The sequence below is a fragment of the Staurois parvus genome, unplaced genomic scaffold, assembly GCF_062004578.1.
Source record: "Staurois parvus isolate SC_StPar_1 unplaced genomic scaffold, SC_StPar_1.0 ptg001328l, whole genome shotgun sequence".
NCBI lineage: Eukaryota > Metazoa > Chordata > Amphibia > Anura > Ranidae > Staurois > Staurois parvus.
In genome coordinates this window covers 484,915-508,878 of record NW_028319124.1, presented here as the reverse complement: position 1 = coordinate 508,878, position 23,964 = coordinate 484,915, and the positions used below count along the sequence as shown (strand labels likewise).

Sequence of the window (23,964 nt, the reverse complement as noted above, 5' to 3'; positions counted from 1 at the left end):
TATTTGTTATGTGTTCCCATTCACATATCATGCATACATTTTTTAACCACTTGCCCTCCTGAGGATTTACCCCCCTTCCTGACCAGGCCATTTTTTTACGTTATGGTGCTGCGTTATTTTAACAGACAATTGCACGGTCATTCAACGCTTCACCCAAATGAAATTTACGTCCTTTTTTTCCCACGAATTGAGCTTTCTTTTGGTGTGCGTTTTCTATTTTTTGCACTATAAAAAAAACAGGCTGACAATTTTGAGGAAAAAAACAATATTTTTGACTTTTTGCTATTAAACATGTCCAGTAAAAAAATTTAAAAAATAAAATTTCATCATAAATTTATGCCAAAAATTATTCTGCTACATGTCTTTGCTAAAAAAAAAATTCCCAATACGTGTAAATTAATTGGTTTACGTGAAAGTTATAGCGTTTACAAATGGCGGTATACAGTAGATCCTGGAATTTATGTTGGTGTTTTTTTTCCTAGTAAGTGCCTTATAGTGGGACTGTGGGACTGTGCCAGGCATTCTGACACTGGGGGGGAACTGACTTGGTGTCACTGACATCCCCAGTGACACCAATACAGTGATCAGTGCTAAAAAAAAGCACTTACACTGTACTAATGGCACTGGGCAGGAATGGGTTAACATGAGGGGCGATCAAAGGGTAAATTGTGTGCAGGGAGTGTTTTACATAGGGGGCAGTGTGTGTGGGCTTCACTGTAAGCACACTGCTCTGGGTGGCTGTGCTGCGCACAGCCATCCAGAGCAGTGTGCCTGAGCTGACAGGGAGGAGGACTGTTAGTAAACAAAGCAGTCCTCCTCCCTGTCGCAGATGCTCGGTAATCATCGGGTGCTGGCGGGTAATCACCGGCTAGGACCTGATGATTGACAGCTGTGGCCACGAACGGCAGCATGGGTAGGGCACCGGGAAACACAAAAAAAAACCCTGCCGACCTGTAGCAGTATATCTGCTATAGGGCACCTGTAGCAGTATATCTGCTATAGGGCAGTCGGGAAGAGGTTAAAAATATTTCCTACCTTTTAGATGTTGCTCATGAGGAGGTGTCATGGTTGACTGCAAGTATTTCCAACAATGTTAGCGTGAGCCTGTCTGTTCTCATTAACATACAATGCAAGAAGTCTGGCTTTTCAACCCTTTCTTATAACAGGCAGTGTTCAGATCTAACTACAATTGATAATGAAGATCTGTCTGAACAGCTTAGACAGGGTTATTTATGACATAAATAGCTGCCGAGCCCCCCCCAGTTAACAAAGAGAACTACGTAGGATTTTTTTCTTTGCTGGAGGGTCCAATGTAGAGCATCCAAAAAAAAAAAGGTAAGCTGCTATTTTTCAATATTTTTTTGAAGTTATGCTATGTAAATATGTAACAAATATGATGTGTTATCCCAATTTGACTGTAAAATGAGTAATGCACTTTAAAACAGAGCTACAGTCAAAAAAAAAAAAAATTAAAGTCAGCGGCTACAAAAACTGCAAACTACAAAAAACAGCTACAAAAACTGTAGCTGCTGACTTTTAAAAAACAGCCACTCACCTGTCCCACAATCCAGCGGTGTCCTCACCACAGTCGGTTTCACCGACCATCCTCGCCTTCCAGCACCAGTATCTTAAAGTGGAATTCCACCCAAAAGTGGAAGCTCCGCTTGTTTGCCTCCTCCCCCCTCCGCTGTCACATTTGGCACCTTTTGGGGGGGATGGGGGAGTGGGTACCTGGTTTCAACAGGTGAACTGAGCTGGAAGTTTGTCCTCCTCAGTCCTCTTGGAAACTTAACAGGTCCCAGAGGACTGCAGCCAATTCACAAAGTGTAGCACGTTTCGCACATGCGCAGGAGGAAGCTGGCTGTGAAGCCGCAATGCTTCATTATCAGTGTCCCTTAGTCAAGATGGCGGCGCCAGCATCCAACAGCCGATTGAAGTTTTGGCTCTAGTGAGGACACGGCTGGATGCCTGGACAGGTAAGTGTCCTAATATTCAATGTCAGCAGCTACAGTATTTGTAACTGTTGACTTTTAATTTCTTTGTGGGGTAAATGCCGGGGACCAGAACTCTGCTTTAAGTATGGGCACCCGGTTGTGACAGCTTGTGGCTTCACAGCCAGGCGCCCACTGCGCTGCGCCTTGTAAATGGTCCCATAGTCTTCTGGGACCTGTCAAGTGGGGAGGGAGGGGGGAGGACAACTTCTTCTTCAGATCGGCTAGGCAAACGCAGCAAAAGTGGGAGCTGGTACCTGTCAAAAAAGAGTACCCGCTCCCCAAAGGTGCCAATTCCTCATGGAGAGCAGGGGACTAGTACTTAAAGCGGAACTTCCCCTTTTGGGTGGAGATCTGCTTTAAGTCTGAAAGACGACCTACCTATTTGAGGACCCAATGCGTAAAAGTGTGCTAGAAGCAACATATTGTATTGCCCAGAGCAGTCAATCAGCGCTCATTTATATGGTTCTAGGAAAAAACAAGGAAGCTGATTGGTTTCTGTGAACAGCGAGACATTTTACATTTGGCATACCCTTCGTATGTCAAGCCAAATATAGCATCCTTGGGTTGTACGTAGAAATACCTCTCATAATGCGACTCTCTTTTCACATCGTTCTAAAATAAGCCACGACTTTGCAATCATCACCTCATAACAATCAGGAATTAATCTGCGCTGCGGATCCATACCATGCTTATTTGTTTTGCTTTGCCTGCTTCTACACGCTATGTCAAGATGCACACATAAATCATCATAAAAATAATAATGTATTGACAAAGTATTGACTCCAAGACACAAACATGACCACACGCTCTAATTAAATTATCATGTGGACAGTGTCATCTAGTGGTGAGTGCTGAGATTGTCCCTCTCCTCCAGTATTACCTGGCAGGTCTTTCTGTTTTTTTTGGCTATTCTGGGATTTTGTGAGCTGAACACTGATACCATCCCATTCTCTACTAAGTATCCAGTCTGTGTGTCATTTCCCACATTATTTTCAAGAACATTGCATAGCTTCCCATCTGTATCAGGCTTACAGCTTTCCACCTTTATGTTTCCCTCCATTCTCTGGTTTGACCTTCATTTGTCCTTGACATTTTTACAGAGATCCTTACGTGAACAGATTTATTTAAAGAACAATCCTGGTCTAATGAAAAGCAGTATATTGAGATCTTGTGATGTCACCTAAAATCACTAATTATAATTCATCAAAAACTCCCTAATGTTAATATATATATATATATATATATATATATATATATATATATATATATATATCATTCCTACAAAATCCAATTTTAAACAAGATTACCAAAATGAATCTGCTATCATTTCAAATATGGCTTTCTTGTAACCACTTCATCCACAAATACTTTAGGGGAATGCTTTACACTGCTGGTATAACGAACTTCCCCGGAAATATAATTTCCTGTTCATGTGATTTTCTTTCTGCTCTTTCCACTCGTTTTTTTTTTTCTTATTACAACGCAAAGACTATGGCGGTGAGATTATCTCAGTCGGGAAGTAGCAAGTGCAAGGAATTAATGGGTCTATCTAGACAGAAACAGCAGCAGGTACTGTATATAGTAATCATCATCATCATCATCATCATAAATATAACATAGTTTAAAACAGGCTATATGGATGGAAATAAAGATACAGATGAACAAAAAAGATACAAATTTGCATGACGAGTAGTATGAAGTAGTATAGGGGAGTAGTAGTATGAAGACACATCAAGCCCAACAGAAAAAAATAAACATGTAACATGAAAACAAAAAAGTGTAATGCAGTCCCAGTGCAATTTTTTCGGTATAAAAAAATGCTTGGACGGTAGGTTATATGGGTTCCAATGGCGTAGTCCACACCAGTGCAGTCAATTCCAGTGCATTTCAGTGCAGAACAAAAGTAGAACATGCAGTATTTTTTTCTGCACATAACTGTACTGGAATGCTGCAAAACACATCGAAAAAGCACCGGAACACATATAAACACAAAAACATTCACCGGAACACACCTTTTTTATCTACTACTTATTTAAAATGAATTAAAAAGGAGGGTAAAAAATGCACCGAAACTCATCAAAAACGTGTCATAAACGCACATGCAGAAACACATTGGGACTGCATTTCTGTGGTTTGAACCTGCCTTAAATTATCAAATGGAAAGAGATAAAAAACTGACATTCTCCCCCCCCCCCAAAAAAAAACAGTATACTGTAAAGCTCAAACACATATGCATGTATATACACAACACACACATATATATATTTATATCTCAGTAGGAAATCTTTCTCATCTCCCTGCTGGCACACAGAGCGATAATGCTAATGCGAATAGAGTGATTAGGGTTTGCTGCGACACATCCCCTGCAAATGCCTATGCAGTACATAGTATATGTACAGGGCAAGAAGGAAGATCCACAGTAAGTATAGTATAGGAGGAGCGGCATCAAATATTCCCAACATATGGTGTGCTGGTATTATAGCCCCTATGGCAAAGACATCTCCTACTACCTGTAAGTAGCCCTGCAGAGAAGTTCAAAACTTAGTTGTTCATTGGGGCCTTTAATCCTCATGCACACTGGACATTTTTACAGTGGCTGTTTTCGGCTTTTGACGTTTTTTTTTCTACAGCTAGTAAACCCCCCAGCATGTTATCCTATGTGTCCATGTACACATAGACTGTAATCAACGTTTTTTGGAAGGGGCGTTTTTGGCTGGAAATAAAACCCCAGAACTAGTGGGTTTCTAGAGGAGTTTTTTAGCTGTAAAAACGCTCAAACGCTGAACAACTTGGCAAAATGCGGTAAAACGCTGCAAACTGGTGGTTTTGGACTTTTTTTTTACCCCAAAAAAATTTTTTTTGGGTAAAAAAATACTAAAAAACGCAAACTCTGAAAAACTCCGCTAAATGCGGCAAAAAGCTAATGCAAAAACACTCAAAAAAGCTGAAAAACTCAAGTTTTTAATGTGACTTTACACAGCTAATGTTACCAAAACACCCAGTGTGCATGGAGCATTATGGGCCAATATCTGTGCGGTGTAATCCCACTGGCTTTTCTTCTGAAGTAGCGTGATATCTATTGCCAGAATGCAGGGGTGTATTTACCACAAGGCAAACAAGGCATTTGCCTAGAGCAGCATTTTTAGTGGGGCAGTGCCGCCCCCCCGAAAGAAGGGACAAACACAGCATGGGGACCAGGTGGGATCTGAGAGAGGCTGCGGGCTGCTTGATGGTGTATGCAGACCCTGAGCCTTGTTCCCGGGGATGTCCAGAGCTGTGAAGGTGAGTGTCTTCTCTCTCGCCGGGTGGGGGGGGTTGTCATTGTATGGGGGGCAGTAGTAGTGGAAGGCTCTCTTGAGTGGGGGGGGGGGGGGGCTGGGGTGTTTTTGGTCAATGTTAGGCTCTCTCCGTGGGGGAGGGGGGTGTTGGCACATGTCAGGGTCTCTCCATGGGGGGGGGGAGCCGATTTTTGTGTAGCCTAGGGCAGCACGAAACCTAAATACACCACTGCCAGCATGGGCAAGGGGTTGAATATGGCCTATAAGCACACATTCATTGTAAGCTTGGTAGCAAGTGTTTCTGCTGAGCAAGATGCCAAGTCCCAAGAGTGTCCACATCATTACACTTAAACGTGGTTGCAAACCCTTATTTATGACCAGTAAAGTAATTAGCCTCAGGTAATAAACTGAAATTAAATAAATCCTCCTACATAAGTTGGGCCTGTTTATCTGCAGCCCTTTCTCCTCTATAGACATTCAAAGTACAGAATATACACAGCTTTTCTGAGCATCAGAAGGCAGGGGGCAGGGATCTGGTGTCATACACAGCACAGCATAGAGCCACGAGCTGAGTGTAATCAGAGACCTGAGTGGAGAGAAAGGACACACCTCCCTATGCACAGTCTCATCGGGAAACATGCACAGTTGAGGCTGTAAATCACTTGCTGTGTGTGTTGAAGGGGGTAGTGGAGTCGTCTCTTGTTTAGTGTAAGGATAGACTGTCAGAAGGCACTCACACAGATAGTGGAGGAATGAGAGAGTAGACAGAAATCACACTAGGTGCTTTGGATGGAGGCAAGTACACACTAAAGAAGGATACTTGTCTTTGCAACCTCCTCCTCTACAATATGCTGACTGAGACCAACATATAAAAGAATAGCAGAAACTCCTGATGCACCTCCGAGTACTGCGCACTATGATGTTTATTCAAGAAATTGAAGGGATCAGTAAACATGAGAGACATGTTTACCAACCCAATACCTCCCAAATTTCTGTAAGGAGAAAGAGGAACACCTTTTGGTATAAAGTATCAAGGTAAAGTACACATATCTGCTATGCTCCAAGTTACATGGCCCATGAAGACTTGATACTCAAAAAATGATTGTTTAAACCCACAAGTAGCTTTTTTTCTCCTCTACATTTTCCTAATACTGGCTTTTCAAACTAACAAGTTCAATCATTTAGTGGTTGGATGTGTGCAGGGGCGGACTGACAACTCATGGGGCCCCCGGGCAATAGGGGATCATGGGGCCCCTGTGTCCTTGCCCAAACTCAAAAAACTCAAAAAAGCCTATGAAAAAGGTACCAGGGGCATCTCATGGGGCCCCCTACTTACTCTGGGCCTATCACCTTTTATTAAAAGTCTATACATCTATCGCACTGCTCTCTTGAGGATCACTAAGTTTGGGTCCCCCATTTAGCTCTGCATAGCCAGGCAACAGACATTTTCCCACAAGTTTACATGCACAGAGTCAGTAATACAATCCTTGAGCTGTTTTTTTTAGTTATTTTTTATTAATGGGGTCTAGGGGAATATGGGATGCCCAAGGAACTGCAAACTTGAGAACAAACTTCTTAGCAATCTGTACACTGTAAAAAAATGTGCATCCAAAAGAAAATATAGCACTGTCTCTTGTCTTCTGTCCCTTAAGTCCCCTTGGTGTACCTTCTCAGACCTCAGATGAATACTCAGCTGCACTGAGGGTATCCCTGGGCAAGGGATTTCAAGAGCTAACAGTGAAGTAGTCCTGGATAAGAACTAGTCGGGTCTTGCACCTGACCACCCTCTCCCTTTATCTGGCCCAGGGAGTGTAGGAGTACTTACACTGTCCTGTCCTGGTGGCTTTGTGGGTTGGTGGCAGCCATTAGGCCTTACGCTGGGCTGGCTTCTTCCCCGCTGCTCAGGATGTCCTCTCTAGGAGACTTTGGGCAGTGGAGATCCTACTTTCCAGCATCCTACCTGTAGGTAGGCTACCTTCCCTGGGGCCCCCTCCCAGGCTCAACACTCCAGCCTTCACTCAGTCCATCTTCCACCTGACTCCCCTGTTGCTCAGGCTCTGTCTCATTTAAGGGTTGTCCTTGGTCCCCATGCCCAGCCTCCTGCCTGGGGATAGACCAAGTTCCCTTAAACATGCAAATCTGGGCATCCTCCACCCCTCTTCCAGAAAGTTCTCTCAGTTTCTGGAAGGGTGGGAGAGCTCCAGAAGCCCTGACCTGTAGAACTTCCCAGCCTTTCCTGAGGTGACCTCTCTACCTCACGCCCAGGCTGACTCATCCCAGACTTCTAGCAAGCCTCTAACTAACACAAATCCTATCTAGCTAAACTACAGGACGCTACACATCAAACAATAGGAGGGAAACATGAGGAGGAAAGAGCTGCAGAGGGATTTTGACAGTTTGAAGCTATGCAATCCCCCACTCGCCATCCTGAACAAGTACGATTCTCCCTTCTGTGTGCCCACAATATGATCTCAAAACAGCAATCCACTGTCTTTGCTAGTACAGTTGGAGGGAGAGCAATGAGGATTGCAAGGAACTCAGTCAGGAGACATCATGGTCCTGGAGGGGATCTGATTACAGGCACACAGCAGGAAGAATTAGTGACAGACAGGGCACCTGTGGGGCAACAGGCGTGGCTCACAAATGGCTGCATCCAGCCCACAGACTGCAATTTGGAGACCAATGATCTAAGGGGCTGAGGGCAGAACTAGGTGTGGCTTTTCACTGATAAGGCTATCAAGGATTCCAAAAGGTAAGCAACTACAGTAGCAGCAAAGGTGACAACCCTGCAGTGATTTCACTGCTGAAGGAAAGGTTGTCATCAACTCAAAAATATGTTTGTGCACTGGTTTTACTGGCAGGATCAACCGGTATTTACAAAATGTTCCAAAAACAGAGTGCCTTTTCCTGCTGGTATGGGCAGCTTTGTTGCTAAATGCTGATGATATAGTTTGACCATAATTCTACTTTAAAACGATATTAAAAGCAGAACCAAAAATGTATTATAGCAGCTTAGAAATCAGCTTAGCAAACATTAGATGTGGTGGTTGCATCAGTTTTTTTTTCTTTGGATTTTTTTATTTTCCTCTGTTTTCACCGGGTGATCTGGTCAGTAACACACCCCCTGTATTAGTGAGACATTTACTCTGGAGGAATGAGTACAGGACACAGCAGACAGCAGCATTGTTAGTCTGGGATGGGAGTGTTAAATGTATTAGCAGATTTGAATACAATAACAAACTGAAGGCAAACTCCAGCTAACACTTTAGAATTAGTTACAGCAATAGTTTTTTTTCCTTTTGGGATAAAGATTTTAAATTAATAAATAAAATCTGACCATTTCAATCACCCCTGCCAGCATTGAATGGTCTCATCCATGTAAAATGATACATTCTGCTAGAGAGCTTGAGTGTCTGAGAAACAGCAGAGTTACTGTCTCAATCACCAGATGGAAATAGAAGAAAGAAAGCCTAAGAAAAGAAAATGAATGCAGCCATCCCATCTAAGAATTGATAAGCTGTAATATAATAGATGTTTCCTTTTGGGTTTATTACCATATTAAACCTGCATATAGTCTTCCCATATGTATGCAAAGGCTTGCATGGCATGACCCCTGTTTTTATTGGATTTTTTTTTTATTTTTGGCTAATAGGGCTAAGTGCTAAAAAAGGTTTTATTCTGTATATAGCATACAGTATATTACAGGTTTCCAGTCCCTACATTTAGGTACACAAATAGATATACCTTACATTGTATGTATTATCGGCACACTGCACTCTCTTTTCATCCACCTGGTCTCATTGGCTTTATCCATTCTGCCCATCCCCTGCAGTGCCAGACAAGTTTTTCCTACACACTTCATTCCCAGGAACCAGACAATATCCTGGCCCCCTGCACATCTAAATGTCAGATTTATGCCTGAGGGTTATAATTAGAGATGAGCGAATTATTCAAAAATTCGGTTCGGCTGATTCGTTGAATTCACCGAATAAATTCGATTCGAGCCGAATATATTCGCTGCGAATTTAACTTATAAAAAGGGTGTTTCTAGGCTTCAGAGAGCCTTTATATTAGTGCAGAACACTGTACCTTTAATTTAAATGCCCTTGGAGCCTGCTGGGGAAGAGAAATAATACTGTCAGTCAGTATGACATGCAGATGAGTGCCGTCGATCTTAGAATCACCGCACACTTCACTCATTTGGGCAGTCACGGGGCCAAAACCAGAGTGTGGAGCCACAGTGTGGCGGTGGAGGCAGCAGCAATGGGAGGCCATACAGCACCCTATGACAAAATGGAACCCACCAGCAGTGTGAGGAGACCTGAAAGTGGCACATGGCAGAGTGTGGCGATGGAGACAGCAGCAATGGGAGGCCGTACAGGGACCCATGACACACTCTGGACCTGGCAGCAGCAAGAGGAGGCGGTACAGGGGCCCATGGCAGAGTGGCAAAGCGTAAGCAGCTTAAATTGAAGGCCATACAGAGGCCTATGTTAAAAAGTCCCCTCAGCAGCAGTGTGGGGAGACGACTATCAAGAGTCCAATGGCAGAGTGGCGGAGCGTAAGCAGCTTCAATTAAAGGCCATACAGAGGCCTATGTTAAAAAGTCCCCCCAGCAGCAGCGTGGGGAGACGACTATCAAGAGTCCAATGGCAGAGTGGCGGAGCGGAAGCAGCTTCAATTGAAGGCCATACACAGGCCTAGGTTAAAAAGTCCCCCCAGCAGCAGTGTGGGGAGACGACTATCAAGAGTCCAATGGCTGAGTGCATCCGAAGTTTGCTAATCTTCGGATTCGTCGCGAATAGAATTTTTCCAAATCTTCGGAACGAATTCCACTTCGTCATGTTCGATTCCCTCATCTCTAGTTATAATGCCAAAGATCTGTTAAGGTATTTAACTGCATTATTCCTGCTTTCTATGTGGTCTTCACAATTTCAGTGTTAAATATATATTAATAGGGCCCCAAGAGGCTCTTGTATTCAGTAACTAGTTTCACAGGTTTTCAAGTTGTCACACCACTTATCAGACAGTTTATATTTGTCCCCTCCCAGTTCTGACGAAGTCTGCGGTGATTGGCGGACGAAACGCGTCAACGTATTGACGTCACTACGCTCGGCGTCTTCATAGGGTGCGGCGTCCACGAGGTGGGAAGGAACGGCGGTGTCACAGCTCCTTGCTAGGAAGGCACGAGGCCCTCTGAAAAACTACCATAAGGCTACTATTACAGCGGTTTGCAAACGGCAATCCCCTAGGGGAATATATCTTCCACCGGTGGCAAGTTATTTAAGCTTTCAGCTGTCCAGATTTATAGAGCATATATGGAGTCTAGAAGGCATCTCATGTGGGCCTAATTTACCCTGTACACACGGGGAATGTTTTGAAATCCTCTTTAGAGGATAACATATATATACATATATACACGCTATCCTATTTAGGCATTGTATGCTGTGACATAGCCATATCCCAATCAAACCGCTTCAATTATCTCTGATTGAGTAATTTTTGGAAACCCTTCATTGGGTATATAGACTCAGGTTCTCACGGCCTGCTGCATACATAGTATATGTGTCTGGAATTTACGTACTGTAACTACCTGGCTTCCCACCCCCATATGCACCTCTGAACAAGCATCAAGGACCTGATCTTATTTCAAGTCGACGGGTGTCTTCTTGATCTTCATTGATGGTAATATACCCATATTGTGTCCCTTGTTTTCAGGGTTTACTTGATGCCTATGATTTATATATTTATATTCATTTTTATATATATCCCCAGAATCATTTGGTACTGTGGACTTTGTTTCACTTGGGGTGGCTACCCAGGAGGTCCCTTTATTTGAGAAGCGGGTATGACAGTCTTACAACTGAGAAGGTAATTGAAGTGTCCATTCTTTGCTGGAGAGGGAGGTGTGGTGAGGCCTGGATGTGATTTAACTCCTATATTCTCATACATACATTGTGTATTATTTGTGTTCCAGCTCTCACATACCAGGAGGTTCCTGACGTATATTGGGAATATGTCTGCTGTATATATGGCTTACTCCAATATTAGCTGGAAATCCATGGAAATCTAGGAGAATTACCTCACCACTACCCTACATTGCCATACATGGTGCCCTACTTGCTAAAATGACCCTACAATGAAGACGCCTAGTGCATTTTAAACATGATTTTATTTGTTTGACATGTTCACCGTGCTCATGTTTAACCTCCGTATGATCTATGTGATCAAATAAAGTATTGTCTGAATTTTTTGAATTCATATTACTCCGCGTGGATCATTTAGTAACCTTCTATTTTCAGGTAGGGGTGCTCTTGTCACACTACCATATTGTTTAGTATATTTAAACTTACATACTGTATATGAGCACAGCTTTCACTCGCAATTTTTTTTCTGATGTATAAAATAAACTATATACAATATGTTCCACAAGCTAGAAAACAGTAGTATGTGAGAATTGGTATAAAACTTTTATGAATACATTTTCAAATTTTTATATACTGTATGTATGTGAACTGCAGGGCTGTATTTGCACACCAAGCTACACTAGTCACACATATGATAATGAAGCCATTTTAAAGAACTTAAAACAAGAATACATGACCACTTCTTAGATCATAAAGGAGTCAAATGCCTGGAGTATTTCCTCCAGACACTCGAGATACCAACCTTGGAAATATTCTGTGTGCACCAAATACTTAATTTCCTCTGCTCCCTCAAACATCAAACAGAGGACAACACCAGATAATCAATATTTGAATCCAGCTGCTTACAAAATGCAGGCTCCAGGGGAAGCATCTCAATGCTGTATCGGCTCCTTCAGAAAACTAATACTAAATTGTGCCACCAGCTGACATGGGAAGCGGACTTAGGCACAGAGATATCCAAAGGGGACTGAGCTAAATGGACGGAAAGGATCCATAAAGGTAAACATAACACGACCCTGGTCGTAGCAAGTTATAAAGTCCTTTCCAGATGGTATTTAGTCCTTTCCAGACTCGCCAAAATATTATTATTATTATACAGTATTTATATAGCGGCAAAAGGTTTGCTCAGCGCTGTACATTATAGTGGGGGACAGTATATAGATTGTATAGCGAGCGCTACTGCAAAGAAAGCTTATTTTATATATATATATATATATGCCGCTAGAACACCAAAAAGGTAACCAATAAACCCTTCCATGAACTGTACAAATAATAAAGGTGCAGCGCTAAGAGTAGGAGTAATATCATGCAAATATCAACATGGAAAGAGGACAGAGATTAAGAAATATACAATGTGCAGATTGGTTATCAAGGGCACATTGGTAATATAAAATTATTGGTCAAAAATCAATATAGTGTCCAAAATCACAAGAAATGTGAGCATAGGAATCTTGCAGGGTCCCGTCTATCGGTGAAGATAAGTGATCCAAAGGTGAAGGTAAATAAATAAGTGGAATGCGCACTCACCAGAAGTGCATTTAAAATATTCATGAAAGAAGTTTCCTCTATCAACAGATACATCAAGGTCATCTGCGTTCTGGTCAGGCTGCACTCCCAAACATTCTTTGGTCATCTGCTATGACAGGGCTCCAGGGTTCATCAGACAATCGCACACATCCGGGGTCCCCTTTTAGAATAGGCACTGCGGAGGGTAGTGCTCATAAACAGAGCCCAATAAGGGACATCACATAGTGTGATACTGCACAAATGAACTTTATTGAGGTATGTGGTAATCAAAGTAAACAATACTGACCAGAAAATTCAGGATGGCCACCTGCGGTGGCTTGATGTCCAAATGCTGTAGCCCCACTGACGCGTTTCGTGCTAAGCACGTATTCATAGGAAACTTTGTTGGACTATGCTTCACAAAAAACTAGCATCTTACAAGATCAGCAAACTAGATTCAATAAGGTCTGGGACCCTTGGCTCTGATATCTGCAGTCTCCCAAATAATGCGGGGGGGGGGGATGCTGGAGCCCAAGACTGGGGGAGCAACCAACTGAAGCGCTCTCACACCATCTCCTTCTCCATTCCTTTCCTCTTACCCTCTTTTCCTCCCTTCTTTCTTATTCTCCTCATCTCCCCTCACAGATAGTTTGAGGTGTTTCATCATGGGGCTTGAACCATGGGATAAAGTCCTTTACGGGATATACCTATCTGTTATTGTACGTTGTTGTTACTCATTAATGGCCTATCACACCTTACAGTAGGATATGGCCTGATTTGAACTCTTTTCGGCTACACTTAATGCATATGGCAACAGGGAACTCTACGCACCAGTATTATATAAGGATTCTTATAATATGATATTATATGATATACCATGTATATTAACATTTATAAGGTAACCAATTCTGCCTTATTCAAGCCTCTGTTTCAAATGAATGTTTGTAACTCATCTTTTCTATTAAAACAGTAACACTTATTGGAAAAGAAACCAAGAATACAGGAGTGTATGGATCTATGAAATCGGCTTCATAGTCACTGTTTCAATTTGACTGCACTGCAATCCACTATACAAGAGTAAGTGAAGGCAATTTTATGTTGCCTGAGATATGGAGACTCTTGTAACTCCTCTCAGCTGCCTCTGGACCTCTTCTATACAGACTTGTTTTGCTAGATTTACCCTAGGCATCTAAAGGTGACTAGACAAGGAAGCAAACTACAAAAATAAATATATTTTGTACATTCTCCAACTGGGTGCTGACCCTCTAAAATAGAAGCAAAAAAGGGTGCACTGGCTTAGTGCATTGTCATGAGACATTAAAAACAGATTCCAATGTACGACCAAAGGAACACAGTAGAGAACACATTTCAAGTATAGTCCCAATGCTGGTGCCCTGTCCATTCACAGGGGTGTAGAGAGCTCTTGCATCGTACTTGAAACGTGTAAGATACACCCCTGTGAATAGATTGGGTAGCATTGGGACTGGAATTAATATACAGTATGCTCTCTACTGCGTTCCTTTGTGAGTACATTGAAATCTGTTTTTAATAATAAAGGGTGTTATGATAATGCAATAAGCCGGTGCTCCCTCTTCTTTTGCTTTGATATTAGTTTGGATCATCCCCCGATCTGAAATGAGCAGCAGGACCACAGTGAAAAAAAAACGTTTCCAGTAGCGGTGCGCCTCATCCTCATCTGACCGGATTGAGGAGAAACCTGTTCTGGGACCTGAAATTAGACTCATAGTTTAAGGACCTTCGTTCTTGATGAGCTGGCATGTGTGATTGTTTTGCTGCCCCCTCTAACCCTGCTGCCCTAGGCAGTGGCCCACAAATGCTTTATGGTAAATACAGCCCTGTCCATACACAAACCTCAGACAATGCAAATACTGTAAAGTCCAATCATAATTAAGAGCTTCTTCTGACTAATTTAGAGTATGCAATCACATGGAGTACCTTCTACAGCACTTTGGAAAGCAGTCTATAGAGAAAGTAAAGGTAGACAGGTTATGGTGAGAAACCAACATGTCCTTCACTGATCCAGTGGGGAGTACAAAAGAACCTTCCTGAGTTATTTACATGATTCACTTTAATCGCAAATCCTAAAAATAAAGGGTCAGTTCCTCACTTTTTGGAGTAGTTTACTATACTTTGTTCTGTCTCATTGAAGGGCTTTTTGGTTGCTTTTTGGTCCATCTCACCGCAACCTGGCTGGTTTACTTCCCCATTGCTTCCCAAGTCTTACTCCATTGATGCACTTTCACCCCTTCTTGCCCAGACCAATTTTAAGCATTCAGCACTGTTGTACAATGATTGGCAATTGTGTGATCATGCAACACTGTACTAATATGAAATTTGTATAATTTTTCCCACAAATAGAGCTTATTTGGTAGTATTTGATTGCCACTGTTTTTTGTGTTTGTTTCTAAACAAACGATACAAAACATAACATTTTTAACAAAAAATTGTTTCTCTTAGTTTATGTTATAAAATTTTGCAAATAAGTAATTTTTTTCCTTCAATGATGTGCGCTGATGCGGCTGCACTGATGGGCACTAATAGGTGGCACTGATGGGCACTGATAGGCTGCACTGATGGCCACTGATGAGATGGCACTGATGGGGCAGCACTGCTGAGGCTGCACTGATAGGTGTCACTGATGGGTACTGATAGGTGGCACTGATGGGCACTGATAGGCAGCACTAATAGGCACTGAAAGGCGGCACTGATGAGGAGGCACTGATATGCAGCACTGATGGACACTGACAAGCAGCACTGATTGCACTGCACTTATTATCAGGGCACTGATGATCAGTGCCATGATTATCAGTGTAAACATCCTCTGCCACAAGCACTGGTTACTGGCTATCCCCTTCTCATGCTGTGACAGAATGAGGAAAGGACTGCTGATAACAGACAAGTCTATTTACAATGTGATCAGCTGTGATTGGACACAGCTGATTACATGGTAAAGGGCTGCTGTGATTGGCTCTTTATCACAGTGTGTAATCATCCGTGTCCAAAAGACACAGCGATCACAGGGCGCACCAGGGGGAGGCGTGGTTCTGGGAGGATTCCCTCCCAGAACTGGACGACTGCTCTGTAGCCGTCTTTTGGCTATAGCGTGGTCAAGAACTGGTAATGACAAGGTCCAACACTACCCAGATGTGATAGAGCTTTGTCATTTATAACATCCCAGAATTTGGCTGTGACTGACAGATTTGTGTGGCTGCTGGATGTATGTGCATCATACCAGCAGCATGTTGTCTTCTTCTTCCTCCAAATCACACAGTCTGAACTCCAGGCAGACTTACAGTATAAGGCCACCATTTTATCCAATTATGTATTCAGATAAAGAAGTAGTTAAAGCACAACTTCACTCTCTCAAACAGCACAAATAGAATAATATGTGATAACATAGTAAAAATGAACATTACAAAAGAAAATGTCCATAGATAGTGAATAACTGAAATTTATTCCACCACCGTGCCGTGACACAAATATTTTTTCTTTCTATTCTTATGAAACCATGTGCATCCACCTGGTGTTCATACAATGCGCTCACCTCAATCCTTTGACCTTAATACGAATTAAAGTCTTATGCTCTTGTTGCCCCAAGACAGGCTTATAGACTTTTATTCCTTCACTGGTCTTTATCCTCATCTGGTGGTACCACTCTGCCCTACTACTATCATGCAAAATCAATAGGACCAAAATAATGCTTTCTGCATATTTTTTATTTATTTAATAATTCCCAATAATAAAACTGACATTGAAAAAGCACCACACAGTGCTGTGTATTCCGCTAAATCAACACATGGATACAGTAAACTGTTCCTCTCACCACTAAGACCATTCAGTTCGTCAGTGTAGCTCCTGCTCCTATGCTCGAATAATGAGCTTCTTCAGTAGAATTTGGCAATTTTAAATAAATAAATAAATAGTATACAGAGAGCACTATTTTGGTCCCATTTATTTTGCCTTATACTCCTCTGAGAGAGTGGTACTGCCAGATGAGGATAAAGTCCAGTGAAGGAATAAAAGTCTATAAGCCTATCTTGGGGCAACAAGAGCATAAGACCTTGATTTGTATTAAGGTCACAGGATTGAGGTGAGCGCATTGTATGAACACCGGGTGGATGCAGAAGAATAGAAAGAAAAAATATTTATGTCACAGCACGGTGGTGGAAGAAATTTCAGTTATTCACTATCTATGGACATTTTATTTTGTAGATATATACTTTTGTAATGTTCATTTTTACTATGTTATCATATATTGCACTATTTTTTGAGTAGGGATTGTGCTACATCATATATCTTGTGTATGGCATTTAAGGTGTAGTGGAAAACATTTGATGTTCTAGCTGGAATTGTAGATAGGGAGATATATATAGAAGTTGTTAACTGCACAGATTGTTAATTTACTAGTTGACACTTTGCTTGTATGTGTCACCACTGGGAAGATTTCCCCTGACTTCCTGGGAAAAGATGGTAAAGTTTCCTTTGGAGACACAAACTGGAAGTCAACAGTGACAGCTCTCATATTTCTATTTTTCCAGATTTCCTTTACGAGGTTCTTCACACTGTTCTGGTCCTTTGCAATGCTTTACAGCACAAGTTAAAATGCAGTATTTCACAAGTTAATATGCGTTGTGTTAAGTAAGCCCATTGATTTCGAATAGGTTGCCAACATGTGGTAAAGGATGAAAAAAACCCACCAAAGCATACAGTCATGGCCAAAAATACTGGCACCTCTCCATTTCCATTCTCCAGATACTGCACCACTTCACCCAGAAAATTGTTGTAATTAAAAATGTTTCAACATTCTCATGTTTATTTATTTTGTTGTGCTAAAAAGTGGAGAAACAAAAAAGCCAAATCTGACACATTCCATACAAACCCCAAAAAAATGGACTGGACAAAATTATTGGTACCCTCAATTAATTATTTGGTAGCACTCCTCTTGGAAACACTGCTCTAGGTCTCTCAGATTGGAAGGGTTCATCTTCCAAACAGATGCTTTGAGATCTCTCCACATTTGCTCTATGGGATTGAGACTCAATGCTGGCCAGTTCAGTACTCTCCAACGCGTTGTCTGAAGCCATTTCTGAGTGCTTTTTGAAATGTACTTTGGGTCATTGTCCTACTATAAGACCCACAACCTCCGATGGAGATCCGACTTTCTGACACCTACATTGCACCCCAGAATTCTTTGGTAATCTTCAGGTTTCATAATACCATGCACACCGTCCAGACACCCAGTGCCTGAAGCAGCAAAGCAACCCCAAAACATCAGTGAACCTCCACCATGTTTGACTGTAGGGACTGGATTCTTTTCTTTAAAAACTTCATTGCTTTTACTGAAAACAGAATGATGGCCTTTACCAAAAAGCTGTCATTTTGTTTCGTCTGTCTACAGCACATTCTTCCAAATGGATTTTGGCTTCCTCAGGTAAGTTTTGGCATGCTCCAATCTGGCTTTTTTTATGTTTCTGTGTCAGCAGTGGGGTCCTCTTGGGTCTCCTACTATAGTTTCCCTTTTTATTCAGATAGCGATGTATAATGTGAGCTGACACAGTTGTACCCTGTGCCTGAAGGTCAGCTTGAATTTGTCTGGAAGTTGATCGAAGTTCTTTATCCACCATTCGAACAATCCTACATTGCAGTCTTTGATCAAGTTTTTCTATTTCGCCCACGTTCAGGAGATTAGCTACAGTGCCATGGGCTGTAAAATTCTTGACAATGTTGTGCACAGTGGGCATAGAAAAATTAAGATCTGTTAATTAATACAGGTGAGCTTAATTACGAATTACAGGAGCATCACAAACTTGGAATGCAATTAATTCTTACAATTTTGAAAAGGTGCCAATAATAATTACTGGTTAGCACTTCTGTCTGGCAGTACTAGGGTCGTTGGTTCGAATCCCAACCACGGCACCACCTGCCTGGAGTTTGCATGTTCTCCCTGTGCCTGCGTGGGTTTCATTCGGGTACTCCAGTTTCCTCCCACACTCCAAAGACATGCTGGTAGGTTAATTGGCTCCTGTATAAATTGGCCCTAGTATATGTATGTATGAATGTAAGTTAGGGACTTTAGATTGTACACCCCTTGAGGGTTAGGGAGGGTTAGGGACTGATGTGAATGAACAATATATATAAAGCGCTGCGTAAATTGACGGCGTTATATAAGTACCTAAAATAAATATATTTTGTCCAGTCCATTTTTGGGGTTTTGCATGGAATGTGCCAGATTTGGCCTCCGTTGGGGTCTTGCAGTAGGACAATGATCCAAAGCTCACGTTAAAAATCTGTCCAATGATTTCAGACAGAGCATTGGAGAGTACTGAACTGGCCAGCATTGTGTCCAGATCTCTTTACAATGGATTTTATTATAGACAACGCAACAACATAGGAACAGTCAGAGACAAGCTCATTAACACAAAAAAGTAGGGAGCAAATAGTAACCAATGAGCTGATGGGCAAAGACCAAGGATAGTCATTAAAGTCGCATACAGATGATGGGAGAAGTTGAGCATAAAATCTCGCTGGAGGCATATCAGAACTCTACATCTAGAACTTCCAAGAAAGTCCAACCGATAAATAAAACATTACAGGCACAGTTCTCTAGGGGTAGCTCAATCAGTGCATATACCATAAAAACTGACAGAAACAAAAAAGCAAAGGAGTCCAGATCTCAATCCCATAGAGCACCTATAGAAAGATCTCAAAACTGCAGTTTGGAAGAGCAACCCTTCCAATCTGAGAGACCTGGAGCAGTTTTTCCAAGAGGAGTGCTACCAAATATTAAATTGAGGGCACCAATAATTTTGTTCAGTCCATTTATGGGATTTTGCATGGAATGTGTCAGATTTGGCTTTTTGTTTCTCCACTTTTTTTGTGTTATACCAATATAATAAAAACAAATAAAATCAGAGTGCCTAAACAGTTGTAATTGCAACAATTTTCTGGACAAAGTGGTGCATTATCTGAAAGGAATGCGGGGGTGCAAATATATTTCGCCATGACTGTATGTGTCATGGTGCTCTGCAGTGAAGAAGCATTGTCACCTATTAATGCAGTCCATTGGGGTTCTATTCTAAATGAATGGCACTGCAATGTACCATACAGGGTAATGTGTGTTGCAATAACTTGCACTTTACCACTCATTACTGGGGTGCGTAACGTCTTATCCAAAGGCCAAGTAGTTTACTGTATCTCCACGGTATTCATACAATGCTAATGCAGCAAGTATTCTCCTAGTGTCCACAGTTTTCCCTGAAAACATATCCACTTCCACTATATAACTGTAACTGACAATGATCTATAATTTGGTAATTGCATAACGGGCTGTATTATATTTTTCTAATAAGCTAGTTACACAGAGTACAGACCGCGGCTGTGTTTCATCATGATTAAGCAGCGTAAAAGTAAACTGCAATAAATCAAATGCACCTAAGGGGAACATTTGCAAGTACACACTGCACTAGAAAATTCAGTACAGGGTTAACCACCTCTATATTTACTGGCTGAGCCCTCACTCCAGCGCTGTCTGAGTTAAGCCATTAGCAGGTTCTGGGCTCACTTGGGCCCCCAGGGGCCAGGATTCCCGCACGTGACAGGGAATTCTGGGAAGGGTCAGCAGCTAACGGGAAAAGACAGCAGACAGACAGACTGGTATTGATTAAAGGGAGTGTGGGAGGTAGAGGGGGAGAGAACTTGTACAGGGCAGGCAATATTTAGGAGATGGAGGGACATTAAAAGAGCGAGAAGGAAATTCAGGGAGCAGGAGAGAGAGGAGCATAGGAAAGGATACAGTCAATTAGCTGGACAGAAGGAAGGGGACAATAATGTCCTCTATTTAAAGAAGGGGTACTCTTTTATATATATATACTGTATACAGACATACTTTCAAGGTACTCGGAGTCTGTGTTGATGAGCCCTCCTTAAGTACTGTCTAGTTGCCTGCCTGCCATGCTCATTGTTTTTTCTTTAAGACATTGACCAAGAACAAGTATTGTGTTTCTGACTTTGCTCTGACCTTTCTGTTCTATATAGACATTTTGGATCTCAGTGGCTCAGAAAAGTGATGGCAGGGCAACTAGCATTTTCAAAAGGAAGAATGCAACTTCCATATTTCTACAGGTTGATGTTCTTGGAAATGAACCAGCCAGGAAATGTTAAAAGTGAACTGCAGTCTTTTGATATTTTTTTTTTCACATGTATAAATGTATGCAAATTCTTACTCTCCTACAGGGGTGGACTGACAACTCATGGGGCCCCCGGGCAATAGGGGATCATGGGGCCCTTGTGTCCACGCCCACACTCAAACCACACCCAAAAAAGCCTATGAAAGGTACCAGGGGCATCTCATGGTGCCCCTGACTGACCCCGGGCCCTCGGGCAGTGCCCGAGTTCCCAAATGGTCAGTCCACCCCTGCTTTCCTACTGCATCTTCCTCTGAAGCCTGCAGGGAACCTGACACTTCCGGGAGTGCCGATCTCCTGAGCTATCCTGATCTCCACTCATTGCAGTCATACAGTCATGGCATGGAGGTCAGCAGGAGGCACCAGCAATACCTATGGAGAACCAGGAGATCAACACTCCTGGAAGAGGAGGATTTCTTCAGGCGGCATCGGCAGCAGTAAATTTAAGTGTTTACATTCTTTTTTTTACAAATTTGACTATTTGGTTTTTATATTGATGACCCTGTTAACAGTAACTCCATTTTTGTTGAGAAAAGAAACCTTCTCCTCTGGGTGATCAGTGTACATTACAAGAATTTTAACAAACTTTGTAGCAGATTCCTACATTTGTTATTTTGAAGAAATAGCTGTTTGTTTGTTTATTTGTTTCTGTCCATATGCAATGGGAATGGGAATGGGAGTGACTTTACAATTATCTATCAGCTGCTGCACTTGCAGGGCTCTAATAAGAAAAGTTGCAGGGTTTGCATCCCTTTAGACGTGATTTCTCTTTGGGAGTATCTCCCCAAAACAACATTTTTCTTGCAGGGGATTCCCAAAATGTGACTTGTATCTTAGTGCAACCTACTGGGAAAATCAGTAAGCCAATCACACGAGCAGGAAATTACATTTCTGGAAGGAGTTCTGTACAACATTTGCGTACAAAAATGCCTCCAAGCTGCCATTGCATTTTACAGAAAATTATAGCGCTGCAGAATGAAAAGGAAAAATAATTTTTATTAACATTCAGTTACAATACGACTTATATTTTTTTTAATTTGCTATTTTTTTCCCACAAAGGTGGACTTACCCTTTAAACCTTTTGATGCCACTGCTGACCTTGGAGCACTGTTCCTCCCACTGATATGAGGCACTATTCCTCCCATTGACACCAACAAAGCAGCAAAGCAGCACCATTCCTCCCAATGACACAAACAATGGGAATTTATTCCTTCCACTGACACTAAATCATGGGGCTTTTTTTCACTGACACCAATGACGCAGCACTATTCCTTCCACTGAATTCAGTAATGAGGCATATTTGGGGCATAATATCTCCCGCTGATATCCATGATTGGGCACCATTCCTTCTCATTGACACCAACAATGGGGCACTATTCCTCCAATGAATACCAATGACGGGGCATTGTTCCTCCTCCAACTGACCACAAGCACTATGTAATTTTTTTACTCACTCTGACCACCAAGTCTGAGACATTGTCTACTTCCACTGATGCTATGGTATTTTCTACTTTCAATGGCCACAGTCTGAGGGACAGTAAACTGACCATTTGCTTAGAAAATTTGGAGACCTCAGTTTTTGATTTATGTGGTTGTAAGGGCTCGAGGCTCATTCATGAAGGTAAAAAAAAGCCTTCTGTGTGCAGCACCCCCCCCCCCCCCAGATCCCCCTAATACTTATCTACTTATCTGAGCCCCATCTCGGTCCAGCGGTGTGCACGAGAGCCCCAGCTCTTCCAGGTCTCTTCCTTCTCATTGGCTAAGACAGCAGTGTGTGCCATTAGCTCCCACTACTATCATCCATTGCCAGTGAGCAAATGAGGAGAAAGCGGGGGGCAGTGCCGTGTCACACTCTGTGTGTGAATGGACAGACAGAGCAGAAGCTCGGGAGCAAGCCTGCTCAGGTGCCCCAAAAGTAAGCTACTTGCTCTGGGGGCACTCGGCAAGAGTGAGGGGCCAGGAATACTGACAGGGACCCAAGAAGGGAAAGATCGGGGCTGCTTTGTGCAAAACTAATGCATAGAACAGGTAAGTATAATATGTTTTGGTTTTGTTTTTGCTTAATCTGCCTTTAATATCACTTTAGCAGCACATTGCTGTATATGCTGGAAATTAGGGAAATTATATAAAAGAAAAATTCATCTTTACAGTTGCTTTCAAAATATGTAAATGGTATCCCTTCGTAGCTGAAACGGAAGCCAGAAAGAACAGCTAACCACTGATGTTCTGTGGTATCCAGCTTGGCCATGATGAGTATGCACAGGAGTGGATAATTATCTTACTTGACCTTGAAGTCTGCACCATACAGATAATCATTTAACTTGTCCAACATTGACCACTTCAAGGCAAGAAATTCTAGCTTGTAAGTGGGATATTTCTTTTCAGTGGGTATGAGGCTCTCCTAGACAACAGGTTATAGATGTCCGTCATTCTCCTGATACAACATCCCACCTAGTCTTTCTCAGCTAGCATCAACATGTAATTCATAGTGCTGAGCTGGGTCAGTGTAGGCCAAAATGGGGGTATTGGTCAATTTCCTGTTTGGCTTGATGAAAGGTCTGCTCCCACTTATCAGACCATTCATCTTGAATTGATTCCTGAGACTTTCTGGGACTTTTGGCTTGACAGGCATTTTGGAGTTATCCTCTTCATCTTCACATCTCAGCAATTCATTAGGGAGTCAAGTTATTTTGGTGAATCCCTCTTCAACAATAGGAGCAAAATCCCAGGAGTGGCCTCACTTCAGTCTCATAGCACATGTCCCATGAATAAAGTCCACAGCTATGGAAGAACAACTCATAGTTTGCAAATTGTCCCATCCCAGGATATTGACAGAGTGTAGTCTTGGTTGTGTCTTGGTCGTAACTCCTTCTTACAAGCACACTCAGAGTGATTGTCATTGGGACTGGATAATCCTGAAGTTAACCCTCTACACACATAAACAGTAGGTGCCACTATATGTTTTAATGGAAACATGCATCATTCACAGCATCTGCTGTACCAATTCTAACCTTTAAAAAATATCTGACACTCACTGTCACCCCCAGACAAGAAT

At 42.1% G+C, this 23,964-nt stretch overlaps 1 long non-coding RNA gene across 1 annotated transcript; it reads left to right on the top strand.

Annotated features, from left to right (window-relative positions):
* The first annotated feature begins 3,481 nt into the window (after window positions 1–3,481).
* LOC149436871 (uncharacterized) lies at window positions 3,482–11,529 on the top strand. Its single transcript, XR_016308251.1, has 3 exons — window positions 3,482–3,563; window positions 11,048–11,143; window positions 11,250–11,529. It is a non-coding gene; the product is annotated as an uncharacterized LOC149436871 (long non-coding RNA).
* Window positions 11,530–23,964: the final 12,435 nt, after the last annotated feature.